The sequence below is a fragment of the Elgaria multicarinata genome, chromosome 2 (genome assembly GCF_023053635.1).
Source record: "Elgaria multicarinata webbii isolate HBS135686 ecotype San Diego chromosome 2, rElgMul1.1.pri, whole genome shotgun sequence".
Taxonomy (NCBI): Eukaryota; Metazoa; Chordata; class Lepidosauria; order Squamata; family Anguidae; genus Elgaria; species Elgaria multicarinata.
Window position 1 is genome coordinate 95,871,293 of NC_086172.1, and position 20,996 is coordinate 95,892,288.

Sequence of the window (20,996 nt, forward strand, 5' to 3'; positions counted from 1 at the left end):
AGGTGTAGGAGTAGAAGTGGATAGAGGAGCCTCTGATACAGCCACTTGAACACTCATGTAAATTATGGCATTGCTAAAAGGGTATCATTCTGGCTAGTACATCTAGTTATCCACTTCCCTCCATGGGAATCAATCTGAGGAAGTCGGCTGAGTATTTTGTGGCGGTGGTGGGCAAACATTCATAGGCTCAATTTGGAATCATCTTGGTGTGTATGAGCTTTTTCAGTGAGAGTTGGGGGCTGGGGGGAGCTGGTTGATAATTGGTAATGGTGCTGCACACATGTACATTATGTATTGCCACCTGAGGATTACAGTTTGGCTTCACCAACCCTGCACCAAACCCATAGCACCAGCCTGGAAATTCAGTGGCTTCCGCCAAAAACTAAAACATCTAGAAACATTAGAGGGTTCTAGATTGCATTGTGAGGGGGGGGACAACAATCACATAAAATGATCACAAGAAAAAAAATCAAGAAGATTCATTGACCCAAATAGAGAAGAGACTATTTGGCCATGATAAAAATGGTTGTGACCACATGGCCATTTTTATCACGCTGCTTTTCCTGCACACAGCAGGAAATGGTGCCAAGTTTCATTTCAATAAAAAAAACAACAGTTTTACCAGGTCTTATTTTGTCAAGGAAAAAAGACCTGAAGGAGCTGGAGATGTGTGGGAGGTGGCCAGCATCATCAAAAGGACCTGTGAAAAACCGTGAGTGGTGATAAAACACTTATCTGATGATGTGCTTAGACTACAGCCAAGCATTACAAGTTGGACAAATTCAATACTGAAACAGAACATATGACTTTGGAAAAGAGACTTAGATTGGCAAACTATATTTTTTAAAAAGAAACTGACACAAAAAGAGTTGGAAAGAAACCTCATGGGTTTGGTTGTGCAGCAGACTGCAAATTCAAACAGGTGCATGGGTTGCTTTATAAACAAAACACAGAAGGTGTTTCAAAATGATTTGATTAGCTGTTTAAAGAACTGGGACTCATTAGCTATATAGTAATCACATTGATAAAGAGTGGGAAAAGAGGCTAATGTTCTGCCAAAAATAAATGCATCAGATAAAAGCCCATTAGAAGCACTGAGAAATGGAATAGAAGCAGAACTTCACTTCATGGTAAAATTAGATGTTATTGAACAGATAACGTACCAAAATGGACTTACCAAATGATCGTATTAATTAAGTAAGAGCCCAATTGGCAGCTTTGAATACTCAGGACTTGGATTGGGACATCACTCAAAAGTAAGATCAACTTAGAAGTTACATCAAAACCTCAGGGGGTCATACTGAGATCTTTGGGTTTGGGTTTTTTTAGGATTTCAAATCTCCAAATAATGCATAGTTGCAAGGATGACATGCAAACAGGTACGGTGATATCATTGGTTCCACTGAGCCAATTGATTTCAGTGAGCATAGAGCTGGACACAGTGGCCAACCAGCTGTTGACCAGGAACCCACAAGCAGCACCTGAGTGCAATAGCAGCCTCCCACCCATGTCCCCAGCAACTGGTGTATATAGGCTTACAGCCTCTACTATTGGCAGTTGTACATAGCTATCAGGACTAGTAGCCTGATAGCTATGTGCTACCTCCACTAGCAGAGGCCAAGCCTGGCCCAACTGAAGTTGCCGCCTCACATGAGCCACCATCGCCGCCACCACCCCATCCCAATTCTTCTCTCCTGCCTCCCCCTCCCTGCTCTCACATGGCAGCAGTGGCAACTTTCAGCTTCTGGCTCCCCCTCCCCAGTTCTTGGCTCCCCCATTCCCTGCTCTTGTAGGGTGGTGGTTCCTCCTCCCTTCATTGGTCGGCTGGGATACTCTGCCAAAGTAGGCAGAAGGTGGGAGCTGCCAGAAAGGGGAAGGGGGGAGCTGCCACTGCCAGGTGGATGCAAGCTGTTGGCTAACTGGCCAAGCAGGCAGGCAGCCAAGGAGGGAGGTAGTGGTGGCAGCAGGAGGGAGGGAGAGAGTGGCCAGCCAAGCAGCTGTAGACACTTTGGGTGGGAAGGGTGGGGGAAATTGCTGCTCTTTCCAGCCTGTGCCACCAGCTGGGCCCGCTTCCTCCTGTTCAATTGTAGGGCCGGCGCTGACAGAGGCTGTAAACCTATGTATATGAATCATGAGGAGAGATGGGGGTGGGGTGAGAAGAGGGGAACAAAAATATAATTTCAAAAAGCAAAGCAGTAACACATTCAGAATGTTTAGTTTCTTTAAGCATGGGGAAGAGGAGCATCACAAGAGATAACTTTGAGCTGATTCAGGAGAAGGCATTCAATGGTTTTGTTACCTGTGTCCCTAACTCCTTTCATCCCCTGGCTCCCCTACTCAGGCAGGTGGCCTTTACCTGGCCACTGTACTGAGGGAGGGTCCAATCTAATTTATGGTGTGATGGTGACAGTCTAAAGGATCTACCAAAGTGCTCAACCTTATCCCCCAAATAGGTTCTGCGCATAGGATAGCTCCTTTAGAGTTCTGGCTGGTTCTGACTAAAACCCAGAGTGTTTCATGGCCCCACCAAAATTGGAGCCACAAGCCCCCACTGATAGAAGGGATTCCCTGAAGCAACAGTAAGGTAAACTTTGCTGTGGTGGCAGGGAGTGATGGTACCAGGCTGGTTCTGACTGAAATCCGGAATGGATTCACAGCCCCACTGAAATCAGAGTCACTCCCCTGAGAGTGTCAGCTGGACAGCCAGGGGTAGTAGTCCTACTGGTGATGTGAGGGCATCTTGACTTCTCTCCACCCCGTCCTTGTTCTTTTGCAGAAGGCAGTCAGTCTTGAATTCCCCAGCTGGTTCAGGAAAGGGTTTCTTTGACTGCCTCCTTCCTCCACAGGGCATTGGTGTTTTGGGGTCCTGAGAATGGGGGGTGGGTAGCTCTGCTGAACAGGGAGCAGACACAGGATGAGGTGTTGCCCACCACACAAACACTCACATGCTCAAACCTTGTACTATGTGCCAACGACATGGGGCTATGGAAACCATGGCGATGAAGTACTCAATTCAATGCAAGTCCCAGCAGCCAGCAACCAAAGCTTTCTCCAGTCGCAAGGAATTGCATCTAAAAATAAATGGCTCTGAAGAGCGGTGGTCACTTCTTGAGAAGAGCTCTCCGAAGGTTTTCTATTAACCAGCTTCAGCCTGGACACATCAATGAGAGGGACCTTAACCTAGAGGCCTACTAAGAACCCAAAGAGCCCTTAGGAAAGAGGTAAAAGAAGTAAAAAAAAAAAAAGAACAGAAAAAGCACATATTACAGAGAAAATATGAGCCATTCTGTAAGAATCTGGTAAGGACTATGGTAGGTGATGGGATGTCTCAGAGCATAACATGAGGAACTGCACATTTGCACTGGATTTACTAAACTGCACAATTTATCCAGATTTACTATGAAGACACGCAGTAACTGCAAATATGTAATTGTATGTGTGTTTTACAGATTGCATCCGTGAACGCTACTAAAGGTTGTTTTCGATTATACACTTTAAATGCTTCAAAGCTGTTCTCCCACATAACTTCAAAATAGAATGTCATTAATTTTCCCACTGTCTTCCACCTTCCAAGGTTCCCCAGCAAGCTGAGGTGAGCTGTGTGTTAGCCTGAAAACATCCAGGACCAAATCTACACCTTGTGTCAAATCATTCTAATCCTGTCACGGTAATGCTATATCTCTCTTGTGCATTTATACCTCAAAGGAGCTTCATCAGACGGGGGGATATCATGGTTCCCTACCATTTCTTCTCTGCCCCCGCTTTGGTCAATGTGAGTCAATGACTCACCCATTGAGCTTCATGGCTGAGTGCGGACTAGAACTTGGATCTCCTGAGTCCCAGTCCAATACCCTAACCACCACACTCATTTACACTCATTCCCTTAAAACACACACACCCATGCATGGGCACACATAAACACACAGAGCAGGATCCTTTTTTTAATAATGGAAAAACTTCTGCAGAGAGGGGTTGGCATGGCATGTGCATTGCAGACATCATTGCTCCCAGCCAATCAATGCTGTTCACAGCCAGGTTCTCCTGTAACTACACAAGACCAGTTTCCCCTGAGCTGAATCTGGGAGAAAAGATAGCACATCTGAACAACATGTAGTCAGTGCAGTGCTATGGTGGGCTGAGTGCTAAAATGTTGTACATCCAAATGCAACTTAAATAATCTTGAGTATATGTCAGAAGAAAGGAAGGAAAGAAGGAAAACATCTTAAAAAGTTAATCTTCAGAGTCCATCTTGGTACGTGCTCATTGTTTAGGTTTGAAAATGCATTAGGCATCTAATGAACAAACAGAAAAGAGCAGGGAGGGGCGAAGATGCAAAAGTGGGTAAATAAATCCCCAGAGAATCCACAGCAGACACAAGCTGTATATCGCATATTAGAAATGAAAGTTTTTAACAAAGGATGAAAAACATCAGGAACGAAAGCACCAGTACCTGCCAGCTTTCCTTTGAAAATGTGTTCAATCCTCTGATGGTTTCAGTTGCCCCTGAGTTTGTAATCACGGCTTTCCTGCACATCGTTTACCGTGCTAGCCAACTGGCTATAATTCTTTGTGACTCTGACAGAATAGGATAACAATAGGATAGTTGGTGTGGCCTCACTCTCTTTCCTGGGAACTGCCAGTTTGCTTTAAAGTATTAGGGCAGCATTATATTGATTACTCCTTGATATTTGCAGGTCTACAAAATGTCCAAGGAGACCCACAGAAAGTTTTAGAGACTTTTAATTTGTTGTACCAAAGCTCTTCTGATGGTCCCCAAAGGCTACACATTTATGAAGAAGGGCAGCAACAATAAAAGCTTATTGTTTGCACTCAGCCAAACTCCATGGATTTTGTTGTTGCTGAAAGTATGACAAAAGAGAAAATGAGTTACACAGATTTTCAATAACTTGAACACCAATCTCAGCTGTCCAAAGGGAATTACTCCAGCGTTCTTTCTTTGTGTATTGTGGCATGGCTTTAAGGGTTTATCCTTGTAAATGACATCAGTAGTTACAGTGAACAGGGCCAAGAAGAAGCCATTGGGCTCAGATCCCTTTTGCCCTCCTGCTCCAAAGTACTCCAGGGATGTGTCTAAAGATAGCAAGAGAAAGTTTGCTGAGGCAGCCAGCAGAGTTCACACTTGAGTGGGGAGCCAGATGTGTATTAAACTTCCATCAAAGGTAAAGGGCAGTGAGAGAACTTTTCCTCACAGGAGAGAAGGTCAAAGAAGTAAGTCATGATGTGTTTTCATGCACAGGGCCGGAACCCTTCAACCTGCTTTTAGGAATGGGGAGAAATGCATTCAGTTTGCATCAATTTCTCAGTTTCAAAATGATGTGTGAATCGAAACACAGTTATCCTCTGAAATTTGCACCTCTCCAAATTTTGTAATGGAGTTCTCCAACCCAAAAATGCATATTAAAGGGTTTTATGTAAGGAAAATGGGTTCCAAAAAACATGTATGGCAAGCAAAAATGCATTAGGAGAATACAACATGCATTAGGAGAAAAGTGCTCATGAATTTTCATGCAAACTTTTAAAAATACATTCTTAAGTTCAATATGAACTCAATTTATGTATTTATTATTACATGTATCAAACACCTCAGGAAATACATTTCTCTAGGCATTTTACAATACCAATTTTATATTATTATTATTATTATTATTATTATTATTATTATTATTATTATTATTTAAAGCATTTTTATAGCGCCGCCTCACCATTTCTGGCATCAAGGCACTTTACAATAACATATAAAATAATTCCATTTAAACCCTCAACCCACATTAAGACAATTTCATTAAAACCCTCATCCTCAAACCATTAAAAGCCCTCAACCCCACTTTAAACCACCCCCTGCCCAAACTCTTGTGAAAATAAAAATGCCTTACAAAGGCATTTGAAGCAATTAAAAGTGGGAGCCTGTCGAATCTCCAGTGGCACATTGTTCCATAACCGGGGGCCAGCCACTGAAAAAGCCCTGGCCCCTGCACAGTCCAATTTGTAGCGGGGGACCATCAGGGCACCCTGCTCCTGAGAGCGAGTCTGCCAATGGTGAGACACAGGAGAAAGGCGAGTGCTCAGGTATCCAGGACCCAAGCAATGCAGGGCTTTATACATGGTCAACAAGACCTTGTAGCGCAATGCTAGGAATTGTAGGACTTTTTCCTGTCTAAAAATGCATAGGATTGCACCCTCAAAGATTTAAAGCCTTGGAGAGCAGGAAAGTTTTAGCCTGGTGCTGAAAAGATGACAGTGTAGCCTCCAGGTGACCTTCCTTTGGAAGAACATTCCCTTGGAAGAAGAATTTAAGACTAGAGAAATTTTCAAAGTTTGAGACAAACCCAACTGGGTTGGAAAAATGAGAAACTGAGAGAAAACAAAACTGCTAGATTCACCCATCCTGACCTGCTTTCAGTGACTCCTATCTGGAATTAGGAATGAGGGGGAAATTTGTAGGTTCCGCAATTTTAACTGAACTGAAATGATTTGCACTTCACAAAATAATACACACACTGGAATGGTGGTCATCATTTGGATTGTGCCCTTCTCTGAATGTTGTAGATCTAATTCTCAGGTTTAAAAATGCATATATAATTGTGTATTTTAGGGGAAACGGCATTTATTTATTTATTTATTTATTTATTTTATTACATTCTATGCTGCCCAATAGCTGAAGATCTCTGGGTGATTAGCAAAAATTAAAATCACAAAATAAAAGACAATAAAAGACACTATAAAAATAAATGTGTAAAGCTACAGTATTTAAAAAAAATAACCATATAGAACTTAGCTGCAGTGCAAAAATTTAAAATAAAATACTAGTTTTAAAACAGTAACTCAAATAATAAACTGCCTAGGAAAATAAAAAGTTTTCACCTGGCACCAAAGCCAGCATACTGTAGGTGCCAGGTGAGCCTCTCTGGGAAGCTCATTCCACAATCGGGGTGCCCCAGCAGAAAAGGCCGTCTTCTTTTTGGTAGCCACCCATCACACTTCCTTTGGCGGAAGCTCCCAGAGAAGGACCACTGAAGCTGTTCTTAGGGTATGAGTAAGTGTACTGTGAGGAGATGATCCTTCAGGTAACCAGGCCCCAATCCATTTAGGGTTTTGTTAATCCAGCACTTTGAATCTGGCCTGGACATGGACTGGCAGCCAGTGTGGATGGAAAAGTACTGGCATAATATGATCATGATGGCCAGGCCCCATTAACAATCTCGCTGCCCTATTTTAGACTGTTTTCAAAGGCAGCCCCACATACAGTGTAGTGCATTGCAGTAATCCAGATGAGAGGTTATCGGAGCATGGATAACTGTAGCTAGGCTGTCTCTGTCCAGATATGGATGTAGTTGGTATATTAGCCTACAAATGAAAATCAGTGCAAATTTTCATGTGATTAAAAATAATAATCACAAACTGATGTGGAAGCAGGTTATATACACACTATATATGCATGGCAGGCAGGCAGGCAGACAGACAAAGAGATTTGGCTTCAGAGATCCCAAAAATCTGTTCTGGAGAACTGAAGGACCCAGATTAATTGGGTGGGGAGTAGTGAAGGGCCTGGAGAGGAGAGGGGAAACTCACCTCCACTCTTCCACCACTCTCTGCTGAATGAAAGATCCTTACACAAATGAATGGAGCTCTCAACAGGTGAATAGACACACATGAGAGACAGAGAGAGGTACATAATATGCTACAGCCGCTATCCCATACATGCATATTGAGAACAAATTCCCATTGAGTTCATTGGTGCTTACTCCTAGGTAAGTGGTTTAGACACAAAAGTACTTAGATGTAGCTAGGACCTATTACTGAGCTCATTCCAGGATCAGTAACCATATATTTTTAAAAGCCAAATATCAATTCTACTGACATTCAAAACAATTTCATCTAAGGGGGCTGTGTGGTACAGTAGCTATAGTACTGCTCTTTCAAATTCAGATGTTCATTCAGCTTTAATGTTAATCAGCTGATCTTAGGGAAACAATTCTCCCAATCTAATTTACCTTACCGGAGTGTTTGCAAGGCTGAAAAATCTACTCTCTGAGCAACTTGGAAGATGGGTGCCAGTCATGCAAGCAGTCACAATAGTAAAAGCTGAAAAATTATGAACCTCTCACCCCTCTGTCAAACAGTTTAAAGTTGCCATTCCAGATAGAAAAGGCCTTGCAGTGTTCTTGCAGCATGCTCAGGTTGGGTTTGATGAGTCCCGTGGGGGAGGAAGTTCTATAGTTATGGGCAGTCGTACACTTCTATTTATCCTTCATTGCTAAGATAGGATTCCATTGACATGAAACTCATGAAAGTGATTTCAAATAATGAGGTGAGAAAACTAGCATAGGCTCAGAAAGTGTGTTTGTGTATGCATTCTATGGGATTTATTTCATTTATTTATACCTAGCACATACTATCACTAAAGCTTGGACATAATTTTCAACATATATTTTCCTCTGCATCCATTTTTAATAATTTCCCCCAAAGACTCCTTAGCATCATTGGATAATAGGAAACAGAAGACAGGGGATTATTATTTCATATAATAATGTTTCATCAGGAAGCCAGATTTCTTCTGGGCAGCTAACATACATAGAGTCTGACACTTTTAATTTCTGCAGCAATTTAGTCCCAAGATGGGGGTCGTGCTGGTGAAAGACTGCTGAATCCCATCTCCAGCCACAACATAAACCATTTTACAGTTGTGCTTTTAAAATAATGAAGATTTGAGTTGAAAGAAATTTGTGGGTATCGAGCACAGAGTTTCTAGGAAAGGAAATAAAGCAGCTTTTATTAAACTTGTTATGAGACCTTTCATAACCAATAGCCTCACTGTTTCCTTTTCTCCCTCTCAAAGCCTTCCAAGAAGAGTAGTTTTACTTTAACCTAAACTCAGCTTTCTTCCCCCACCCCCCAGCTCTCTAAGCCTCTGTAAAATTGAAGGACATTTCCCTTCGACTCTCGTCTTTAATAACTCAGTATGATTTAAACTTTCAATCTGCATTCCTGATTTTGGTCATAATTGAAAGGAATGCATTAGCAGCGGGGGGAAAAATCCCACTTTTGCTTCATAAACTTTACCTTCATTGCCTCAGATTCTCAGTAGTTCCCAATATGTAAGTTTAATGGCGTGACCCTAACAAGAAACGATCAGCAAATGAAATGAGCCGGTGTGTCGCTGCTCCACACGGCTACAAGTGTCAGTGGCGGCCTGCCAGCCATTAATTTTATTGTAACTCATTTCTTCAGGTTGAGTATGGCACGATTTAATGTTCCCGTTCCCTCATTCCTGTTCTGCATGACAAATTGTTTTAATAAACATAAACCGGGTAATAATAAAGTAATAATAAGGCGAGCACTCACCTTATATCACTGCAGTTAAATTCTCCCATAAGCCAACACGGGTTACAATGACAATTACGCTCAAGCCAATCCGCAGCCAGGCAAACACAATGGACAGATTTAATATAGTTTGTAAATATGATTAGTGTGCTGTCATGTTATTGCAGCTTGGTATTTACATTACTCTCCGGGGTTATTCACTACACCAAATCAACATTAAATAGTGCTCCTTTCTTTTGCTTCTTAAATCAAATATACCTTTCTTTGTGCTCTACTCCAAAGTTAATGAAGAAAATAGCATTGATTGTTAATATTCGGAGGATCAATCAATGTTTTATGTGTGGGTGAGTTTTTTATTTTTATTTTTTTAAAAGAGGCATCTGTCTTTATGTTTGGCCCCATATTAGGAGATCTGTTTTGAAATATACACTCTGTTGTTTCTAACTGGCATCCTCACTCCACACCCTTTTATAGCAACACTCAGCTGCCTACTACTATTCTCTTATGAAAAATGTTCAAATAATGAATGGCTGTTGTTTACAGAAGTAATTTCATGCTACATTTCCATTATTGCCTGGATTTGTTTAGCTTCTCGAGCTTCCCCCATTTCCCTGCAATGAACTTTTTAAGAAAATACAGCCAGCTCGGGCTGTTTATGCTATTACACTGGTAATAGGAGCCTCTCTTGTTTCTGACATATTGTAACATTTCTTAACCATGTGCAAAATGAGCATTTTTAAACTCGTTAAGGTCAATTAATTATCCTACAAGAGCTTCTTTTTTGAGGGGGGGGGGAGTCCATCTCTGAATTCCAGTGAGAATGAAAAGGCCTCCAGCATGGTCAAGGGCATTGTTTTTAACACGGTACAAATGTGTACTACAGATGTTCATCAACAATTCTTCCCCAAAATGACATGGTTCCATTGCTCTGAAGTTATCCAGTTGCTGTTTGCAAAGGTAGCAAATGGTGAATGCCTGCTGCCCAATGTTCAGAGAGTTCTAATGACAAAGAGGCAGAAGAGAAATAATTGCATTAGTGGCAAATTGACCCCGCCCCTAATAATTTAGCATCTATATCATCTTACAAAACAGCAACTTGCACAGTAGCCTTTGAAGTCTGGAGTCTCAGCATTTTGCTGGTCATAACACAACCATTATACATAGTGTAGTACATAGGTTTATTTGGGTGTTTAAAAGACTTAATATTATAAAGAAAATCCTCAAAATAGGGCATATGCTGCAGTTCAGAACTGAATTGTAATTCTTCAGATGAAGAGTGACCTATTTGCTGTTTCAAGCCACTGGCATTATCCTGTTGTTGCTCTAATTGTAAAGGAATGGCGAACGTAACTTCATGGCTGCACATGGGCCATTATATCTCCATCGACCTCCTAAAAAATATCTTGGGTTCTATTAAGATGATGTGAAAGATTCTTACTAATTAGAAGCAGTTCTTTCCCAATGTAGTGCCTGTAAACAGGCTCTCAGTCATCTTCTGTGCAGCTGTATAGAAATATTCAGGTTATTAATATTTATATTTATGCTTCCATTTTCAGCGGAGGGGATCTCATCTCCTCCAATTTCGGATTGGAACTTGGCCTAGGTCTGCATGTGAAGATATGCCTTAATCAGGCAGGAATGGGTTTTTCCAGGTGCCTGAGGCCCAATGTCATGGTGCCTGGGTACAAAGAAACTAAGCTGCCTCTGTGTGTCATTGGGTCTTACCTCCTGACACTTGGAAATATAAATAGCACTGCATTTTACATAAATGGAGTGAAAAAGATATGTAATGAAAACATATTTTTGCACCCAACTATCTGCATATATAGACACACATTAGTCCTATACAACTATGTGGAAGGCTTATTTATATGGCGTTGGATCAAACAGAATGCGTGGGGTGGCATTTTTTTTCTCTTTTCCTTCCTCCCTGCATCTCCTTGTGTCCTCCTAAAATCTACTCCATGGTTATGGGGGAACATGGGAAGCTGCACAGGGAATGGGGAATTGGTGAAAACCACTGGCCATTTTCCATGCATAGAGGCCTTTCCTAGATCACAGCCCCTTCCACAAACAGTTCTTCCCATGAGTGGAATAACTCTTCCCATTTTAAGAAGAGCTGTTTTGGATCCTGCTCACCTATAAATGGTCCAAAAAGAAGAAATGCACCATTTGAAAAGAAATCAAGAGAGGGCATATTCTCATTTAAATGTATAAAAGTAGATGTTGAAATCATTATTATAAATTTATTAGAAGGACAGTACATCTCACCAAAGTCTGGAAGACTGTAACCAGGTGACAAATGCACCTTGCTCAGTATGCTGTCCCAGTGCTGCTGCTTATTCTTTATCTTTAAACCAGACATGGATTGGACTGGTTTAATCAAATACAAGATGCCTTCTAAATAGAGGACACATTCTGTCAGCCCTTCAAACAGAGGACTGTCCTCTGTAAAAGAGGACACATGGCCACCCAAGTAGTAATATTTTGCAATATACTAATTGAATGCCATTCCCATTTCTGTGTTTCCTTCCTCTTCTCTTTAATTCTCTTTATTGTTGAGGTAGACAAAGTAAGGTCCATGGTAGGGATGGGGAGGCCTTCAGTGGATCCATTTTCAAAGGCAGATGTACCTGATCTGCCACTCCCACACAAATGTGTGGATAGGATGGTGGCTTGCTTGGGTATCTAAGCTGTCGCCAGATTCCATGGTGTGGTGGCCTGAGAGTTCTCTAATATTTTCTTTTCATGTCTTCTCTTCTCTAGATACTAGCTGTCTGGAAACTCCCTGGGACATTGTATCTGCCTCCATAGGTCCATAGTGGCAGATGTTGTTGAGGGTCATTCAGATGTATCAGGGTCAAAGGCTGTAGAAGTTGTAGAATGGACTGAAAGAAAACGTTTGATCAAGAGAAAAGACTAGCCCAAAAATGGTCCTTGGAAAAAATGGGGGGGGCAGGGGGGTTTCCCTCAATTTTTTCCAAGGGCGGGGGTTCTGGGCCTTCACATCTCTAGCCACCATAGACATTTGCCTAGACTCTGAAAGCAGGAGCTGTCCTCTCTATCTGCTCAGGCAGCTAGTATCTGTAAAAAAGAAGGAGGAGCAGGAAGAGGAGAAGGTGGTTAGTGCATTTTCAGTCCACTTTATAAGTAAACTTAAAAAAGCAATACCACTATGTTCATTCAGAGTTTCCCCCTCCCCCATGCTGCCTTTCCACTGTTCTTAACTCCAACCTTTCTGATTCCTGATGCCAAAGAAGGAGGAACAGTAAGTGTAAGGACATACCAATACCCTGAACAAGGCCTCCTCCCAAACCCTTTAAGATTCCCTACTAGAGGCCACTTCCATAGATGATATCCTTCCCAAGGTATCAGTACAACCCCATGTTGGGATTTTCATCCAGGCCATGGACTCCCTCAACCCAGTGCCTCAAAAGCAGAGGCACAATATGGGCCATTCGGATTCCAATATGGCATTCAGATTCTAATTCCTCTCACACTATGAACTGCTACAGATCTGGGGTGGAAACAGAACATAGACAGTCAATGTGATGCCTGTGGGCACCTTTCTTGATGCCTGCCAAAGTGCCCTCCCCTCCCACTTTTTTATTTGTTTGTTTATCTTACCAGGAGCTGGCATTGCTGTGAAATAGGTTTCTATCACTGCTGTTGTCCAGTGTGTTGTTTAACGTGTTGGGGCTCAGACCCCATCTCTGACTCATACACAGCCTTGAGACAAATTACTTGTCCTTTGCCATGCCTCCTATGGTAACCAGTATGTGGTAATTCCCAGGGCAATTTCTCAAAATGCCAAATGTGCCCATGGCCCTTGAAAAGCCTGCCTAGCCTAGAAGCTTGCTTGTAGTGGTTTGGGGAGCTTGCTTGAAGTGCTGAAGGGGTGTTCCTCATAATGCTTATTGTTATTTGTTTATAATTTGTGTGCAATCACTCCTACTATGTGTTTATCCTCATAACAACCCCATGACGTAACTTAGGTCAAGAGATAGTGACTGGCTCAAGGTCACTCAGTAAGAATCAGGGAGAACTGGTGATTGGAACCTGGGGCCTTCCAAGCCCAACTCCAATACTGTAGCCCACTAAACTGCAATGATTCTCATGGTGTCTCTAGCTTGCCATATCCTGGTAAAATAAGGCTCAGGGTTCATCTACACCAAGCAGGATATTCGACTATGAAAGTGGTATGGTAGCGGTATATAAAAGGCAAGAGCCACACTACTGCTTTATAACAATATTGACGTGCACTGCAGGATCTACACTACTGCTTTATAGAGGTACTGAAGTGCACTGACAACTGTTGGGGCCCATGACACATCTACACCAAGCAGGATATAACACTATGAAAGTGGTATGAAAGTGGTATATGGTACGTGTCATGGGCCCCAACAGTTGTCAGTGCACTTCAATACTGATATAAAGCAGTAGTGTGGCTCCTGTCTTTTATATACCGCTTTCATACCACTTTCATACTGGAATATACTGCTTGGTGTAGATGAGCCTTCAGACACCCTTGTGGAACTACAGCTGAGATTTGGCATTGGTGGCCTAACATGGGAGGGAGCGAGATGACCCAATGCCCACTGGGGTGAGAACTTTCCATGACACAAGAGTGCTTTCTGGCCATGCTGTGGGAGTACCAGGGCACAACTCTTACTGTCAGATGACACTTTGGCCTTTACATTCATTTCCTATCTATTTGACCCATGGGACTTGTTGCGACTATTTATTTTAAAGATTAATTACAGACATTCTTCATTCTTCTTAATGAAGAAACCAGCAGGAGTAGAGAGATATGAGTGAAATAAATGGGAGGAAAGAAACAGGGAGTAGGGTGTTACTGAACACAAGATCACAGTACTTGAAACATCCTACTGAGATCAGAAGAATTGCGAAGCATACAGTGGTGGTACAATAGCTATTCATTAACCGCCTGTATCAGCAGGTCCAGAGATTAGAGCTTAATGCAATGGTGAAGTAAGTGTCCATATCACAGTAGCCATGGAGGAATAGCGAGATGTAATGAAACTGAATAGCTGGCCATTGAAAGTTGAAAAAATATATTGATTTTTCAGTGCTTGATCACCCAGGAGGCTTTATCAGGTATGAATACTTGGGAGCCATCTGCTAACTCTGTAATGGTATTTTAGGATTTGTGACAGACACCAGGGGAAAAAATAAACTACATGTTTGAAAATAACACAGAGTGAAGCCAGATTCTCTCATAATAAATCCCATTGCTACCCATCTCTTTGCCACAATCCTTGCTTTTATGAGCTCCAAATTAGATCCTTATTCTTTTAACAGCAAATATAAATGAGGCTGCATTGTGTAATTTCTGCTGCCATCTTGGAACCAGTATATTACTGTGGAGTATTTCCAACTTTCTTTGGGGAGGGGGTGCATTGTTCCAAAACTAGGACTACAAATGTATTCCAGTTTCAGATTTTGAATTTGCCATATCCTGTACTCCACCCCACCCTGAACCAAAATTGGCAATGCCTCAGGATATTCTATTGAACTACTGAACTAGTTGTCATCATTCCTTAGCATTCATTTGTACAACTCACATGAAAACACTGAAAAGAACAGGCACAGCAGAACTCTCTTCATGTTGTGTGACGTATATAACACTCCTGGACATGATTGTCGCTCTCTGAACAACAGCCATTGTTATTGAAATGTGCCTCTGTTCCCCTTGTTTTAATACGGAAGATGATTATGAAATCTCTTTGGGTACTATAAATCAGCCGAAAGATGTAATAACATGTTTCAGCTGTTGGAATGGATGTTTGATTACAGCTCTGAGGCGCTTTTTTCATCTCGTTTCTAGTTTAATTCCTAATCCATTCTGTGATTTAGAAGACAAAAAAAACCCTGTGAGGAGGAATGCACATACCAGCAGCAAATATTCATTCATGTTTATTATTGAATCTCTGGGTTGGCTGCATGGGAATCCAGTTGCATTTTAAATGATTGGAGAAAAAATATTTTATCTATTACAGAATTGGGTAAAATAATAAGCTAAACTGTCATTTGAAATTACATTCAGCAAACACTCAGCTTTAGAACCTGCTTTGTAATAAAGGGAATGATGTTGCTGAAATGTTTAATTTTTGAAATCAGAAGGTTTTCTTTAAGGCAAACATCTTTCTTTCCTTGCATTTCTTTTCCACTTAGTAATTTAGCAAGTCTGTCTCTTTTTTTTTAATTAAGTGGCATTTGGAAGTAAAGTAATAAAATGATGACATATAAATGGAAGGAAAGTATTTATTTTCCTTATTAGGCACTCTTAATGGCAGTACACAAAACATTCTGAATGACAATTGACATGACGGCAGAGGAAAAGAGAGAGCTGAGTACTAGTTATTTGAGGATCACATCAAGACACCCAGTTCACTCTGAGATTTTCTTATATTTCAAATAAAAACCTTTAAAACCCATCTGGGGATTAATGCATAAGGAAGTAAGGCTTACACAGAGCCTCATTGTTCTGCTTTCTTCAAAGTCCTTGAAGAGACAGAAAGAAGACTAAGATTAGCTTGAGATTTTTTAGTGTAGACAACTCAAAAAAGATGTAAATAAATTACAACTCAGGGTTCCACAGAACTGTTATGTATACACTAGTTCCCCATTTGAAAGTCCAGGCAATTTAACCCCATCTACCTTTCTACCTTTTTCCAACCATATTTTTCCTTCCATTCCTCTCATTTCCCAACCCATCAAAAAAGGGCGTCACTCCCCACCATGAAAAATCCTGTTTCAGTATGATTTCTTGGTTCTTATGGTTGGATCCAATTGAGTCATTCTGTGGGAGGCCCAGGTTCACCAGCGGTGCAGTGCACATGTGGCTGGCCTCGGAGGTGGTGCCGTGTGCATGGCCCCAACCATTGGCAGCCACAATGTAGCACTTCCAGGACAAGCACCAAAACAAGTGGAATTCCTTGTTTCTAGAAGGTGTGATCTGCCCCTTCCGGAAACAAGCCTTTCTGCTTATGGCCTTAACTAGACCTAAGGTTTATCCTGGGATTGTCCCGGGGTTATCCCTGTTCATGTAAATGACACACAGGATATCCCGGGAGCAGGCAGGAGCGATCCTGGGATAAACCTTAGGTCTAGCTAAGGTCTATTTTGGTGTTTGTCCCAGAAATGCTACGCTGAAGCTGCCACTGGTAGGGATCACATGCGCATCACCATAGGCAAGTCTGGGTCACCGCAGTAGAGCACAATTGATCCTGCCCTTAATTAGGGGTTAGTGTATTTGACAGAATAAGAGGTTGTATATGAGAGTAAAGAAAGATGTTCAGCATAGCTTTTGTTTTTCTTCCAGAGTAAAACTGTATTTGTTTGCTGCTTCACAGGTATAATTATATAATCATTCCCCCTGCCTAAAATAGGAAATAGCTCTTTAGGCAAAGCTGGGTTCAACTTTAGCAACTCATCTTCTTGTAATATTCTTATTTGAACCCTAAAAGGAATTAATTTGACAACATAAACCATTTACAATGGATAGTTACCACAAGCTAGAAGAAAAAAAGGGGGTAACACCTGTTGATATCTTCTGGATTACTAACCACAACTCACAAATATGCTGTGAAATACTGGCAAAGATGTACAAATGTTACTTTACCTCAGGGAAGTGTTAATCCCTCAGGTAAATAGGAAGTCAAAAAGAACCCTACATGAACAGCCCCCCTCCCACTTTAATTATTTTCATCTGAATGTGTAATATCTAAAAGACTGAAATCCATGCTCAGTAGTAGCATCTTAGTCCTTTGTCTGCTCCAACAATATAAAGAAAGAATAGATACCATCTTCTGAATTCCAGGGAAATGGTGACCCCTTTCAGCTGGTATTTATTGGTTAATTTAATGCTCTCTTTTTTGACCTTTATTTAAAAGGCAGCCTGCCAACTGCTCAAAATCCTGCCAACTGCCAGAAGCTTAATTGTGGAGATTATGGTCTGTTTGTAACACAGATTATTAAAACACACTTGGACCTTTCACAGCCTTTCCCTTGATTCAGTAATAGCTTATATGCATTAGATAAAACAGATTGTTCACATTTCTCTCCTCAGAGATAATGGGATGCCCAACACCTTTTGGGATCATATTCGGAGCATCATCCATGACCTCTTGAAAAATGTTTAAATCACAACAGGAGCAGATGTACTGCAACTCAAGGTAGCCAGCCCTTATACTGTTTAACCATGAGTTGTTCTGATGTCCATGCAAACAACAGCAATAACAACAACTACGAGTGCACAAGACTTGAGATCATCTGATAAATTAAAGTTACAAGAGGGAATAAATTCTCATGGATTTGAGAATAATGTAAAACAGGGTTGGTGACGATGTTTTAATATAGAAAGCGATACAAATAAGCACTTGCATTCCAAAATCCTCTATCTGTTCTTTCTTTTTTTAGAGAAGGATTATGCAAAATAGCACAAAGACAAAAAAAGGCCTGCATAACTTATTTATCTGTATTTATAGCTTGATTTAGAGCAAAAAATCTGAGCAGGCAACAATGTACAAAAAAATCCAAAATAAAATGTTCGCCTAAAATTCTCTTAAAATCCAACATATTTCATATGTTCAACATTTCATGAAAACCTCAGCCTCTGCCCACATAACCCTAGTCTCCAAAAGTTGGGGGGAGGCACCCCAAGAGGCAGAGACCAATGGGGTTGGCTAACTGCAATAGTGCACTGTGCAGACACTAGTAGAGAAACTGAATGTGTTCGGGGAGATAGCAATATGGACCTTCGCTGGGAGATTTTGCAACACTGGGCAGAGCAGAGCCCACTCTCAAAGATGAGAAGATCCTTCCCAATCCAAGGATCAAGTCATCCTGTTGGAATTTATCTGCCTGGTGAGTGACTGGTGAAGCCTTGCTGAGACAACTTGGAGGGGTGGGTGGGGGGTGGAGAGGCCTAAAAAGGCCTCTAGCCAAGTCGGGTGCACAGCACTGCTGCATGACGAGGTGGGGAGAGGAAAGCCACCACCACCACCCCAGGTCAGGAAAGCATCTTTGGTGGCACTATCCTCACTATTTGCATGGGGAAAAGGCATTTCTAAGTCTTGAAGTGGGAGATCATTTTTTTCAGAGAGCTCAAGTAATGACCATCATGAGCATGTATGCACACACTTGAATCTTTCCAACTTTCCTAGATGTTGTTTCCTAAAAAATCCAAACATGGGAATAGCTTTCAAAAAATTTAAACAGCTGAGAGCCCCTGGCCAAAATGTCTCTATCCTGTTGACAATTGCCCTGTGGAACTGTTTGAGTGCATACAGGTGTTATAACATCACACTTGTTCCTTGCTGCACTGGCCACCGTGCAGGCTTATGTATGGGAATCAGATTGAATCAAGCCACAATCTAATTTCCTAAATGTGTTTTCCTCCAATTGTGAAGAATGTGATGGGTTTTTAAATTATAGAAACCCATCTATCTGAAGCTCAATGAACTGAAAATCCAGAAAGTGGACTGTTCTTACATTCTTCACCAGCATCAGAGTGACACAGAGATAAAAGCCTATTCAAATTTCAGAAGTAAAGTCAATCTTTCTCCAAAGAATTACAAGAGTGACTGATATAATTCCGAACTCAACTGGTAAGTGAGTGGTGAGGGGTTTGGATTGTTGGTTTTTTCTAAAAGAAAAAAGAAGAAGCAAATTACAGCTTTTGTTGTATATAAAAGCTTTGCACCACAAGATGTTCTAAGTGCTCCTCTGTTACTGCATCAGTAAGTCACCTTCCTTAATGAGATATCATACTGATGCCCCAGATTCATGTGATTATTATTGCTATTAATTATTTATATAGCCCCATCAATGTACATGGTGTGTTACACGATGGAATAAAACAGATCCCTGCTGAAAGCTTACTGCCTCAAAACTAGACAAAAGGGAAACTGGAAGGCAGAAGAGAGTCATTGAAAAAAGCAAATAATCATGGCCAAGGGCATCTATCTCAATATTTTAAAACGGTCTCGGGCAAATCCCACATATGATCAGGGTTGTGTGTACCTGGAACGATTGTGAAGGGTCAAGGGGTACGGAGGTCGAGATTAAAAAGAATTGTAAAGGGCAGAACAATGGAATACTCACTGGAGACCAGTTCATTCCATCTCTGGCATCTGAGATTTCATCAGATGCATCTACACACGTTCAGAGGAACTAGAAGAATGATTAAAAGAAAGAAACAGCAGAGACTCAAAGAACTGCAGATTGTGCTCTTGCGTGCGGCAGTATGACATAGGACACTTGAGGAGTTTGATCTGGGTGAATTCTGATACAAACTGATTTGATTTGCACCTAGGGATGTCTGAGGAATTTGTTTTAGCTTGTTTTTGACCAGATTTTATACAAATTGCAGGTCCCAGAACTGAACACAGACCAGAGGACAATCTGCAGTCAAAGCCCATACGTTTCCAAGCTTGTGATGGGATTCTAGAACAAAAAATAATGCATTGAAAAATGCATGCAAATAGGTTATTTGTTTTAAATTTTATTAGCAAAATATAACTGAAAAAAGGGAAAGTGGGTAACCAAAACACTACAACAATAAAATGCCCAAGCAAAAAGTCCACTCACAGTGACCATTCACAACATTAATAAAAAAAGTTTTTTTTAAAAAAAGTTCAACACTTCTATTTCAAACGTATATACTAGTATAAAGAATCCATACATCCAAATAAGCATCCAGGAATGATTGATGACTATAGGCTAGTGGTTCTGATTTTGGTGGGGCTCTGAATCCTTTCTGGGTTTCATTCAGAAACAGCCAGAACATTAAAGGAGCTATCCAAGTGCTGAACATTACACCCAATATACATTACACCCAATATGTCATGCCTACATCACATGCCTCAAGAAGGGATTATCAACATTACATCAACGGTGTTTAGTGGGGCTGGCCAGCTTCTACTTAACAAGAAGAACATGCTGTAATGAATGCGAGAAAATGGGTACATTTCAAAGATGTGCACAAGGAATGCATACATGGAAAATGCACATGGAAATATGGATGAATAATACGAAAAGAAAAGGGGGAGAGCCTGCAATGTGATAGACATGAGTCAGAACACACTTCACACATTTGAAGGACCTCAATGAGAAAATATCCCTAGCCTTCACATATCTTTAGCCTGGAACCAAGCTATTGTCTCTCTCTTGAAACTTTGTGCTCTTGAAACTGGGCAACCCTGCCACATCATTTGGGGCTTCTGAATGTCAGTGGGGCAGGAAGGAGCTGCACTTCTGCAGCTCTCACATAGCTTGGGTTATATCAGAGCAGTTGTAAAGAACTAGTTGAGGGTGGGTGAAAGGGTCATGCCTCGAAATTCAAATCCAGGCTCAAAAGAGGTTCCCACTTCAAGATATGTGCTAAACAGATATAGTATTTAGCAAAGGATAATGCAATCTGAATATATAAAAGATACATATTTTACATTTGTGATAGGGCTTTACTGAATATGCAAGTACATAGGACATACATCGTTTAGATGAGGGGTAATCTCCATTACCCCTCCATGAGGGGTAATCTCCCCCCTACCAATACAACCCCAATTTTGAAGTTTGAATATTAAAATAGGAAAATCCTTTAGCTTTCAACATCATTAAGGTACCAGCTT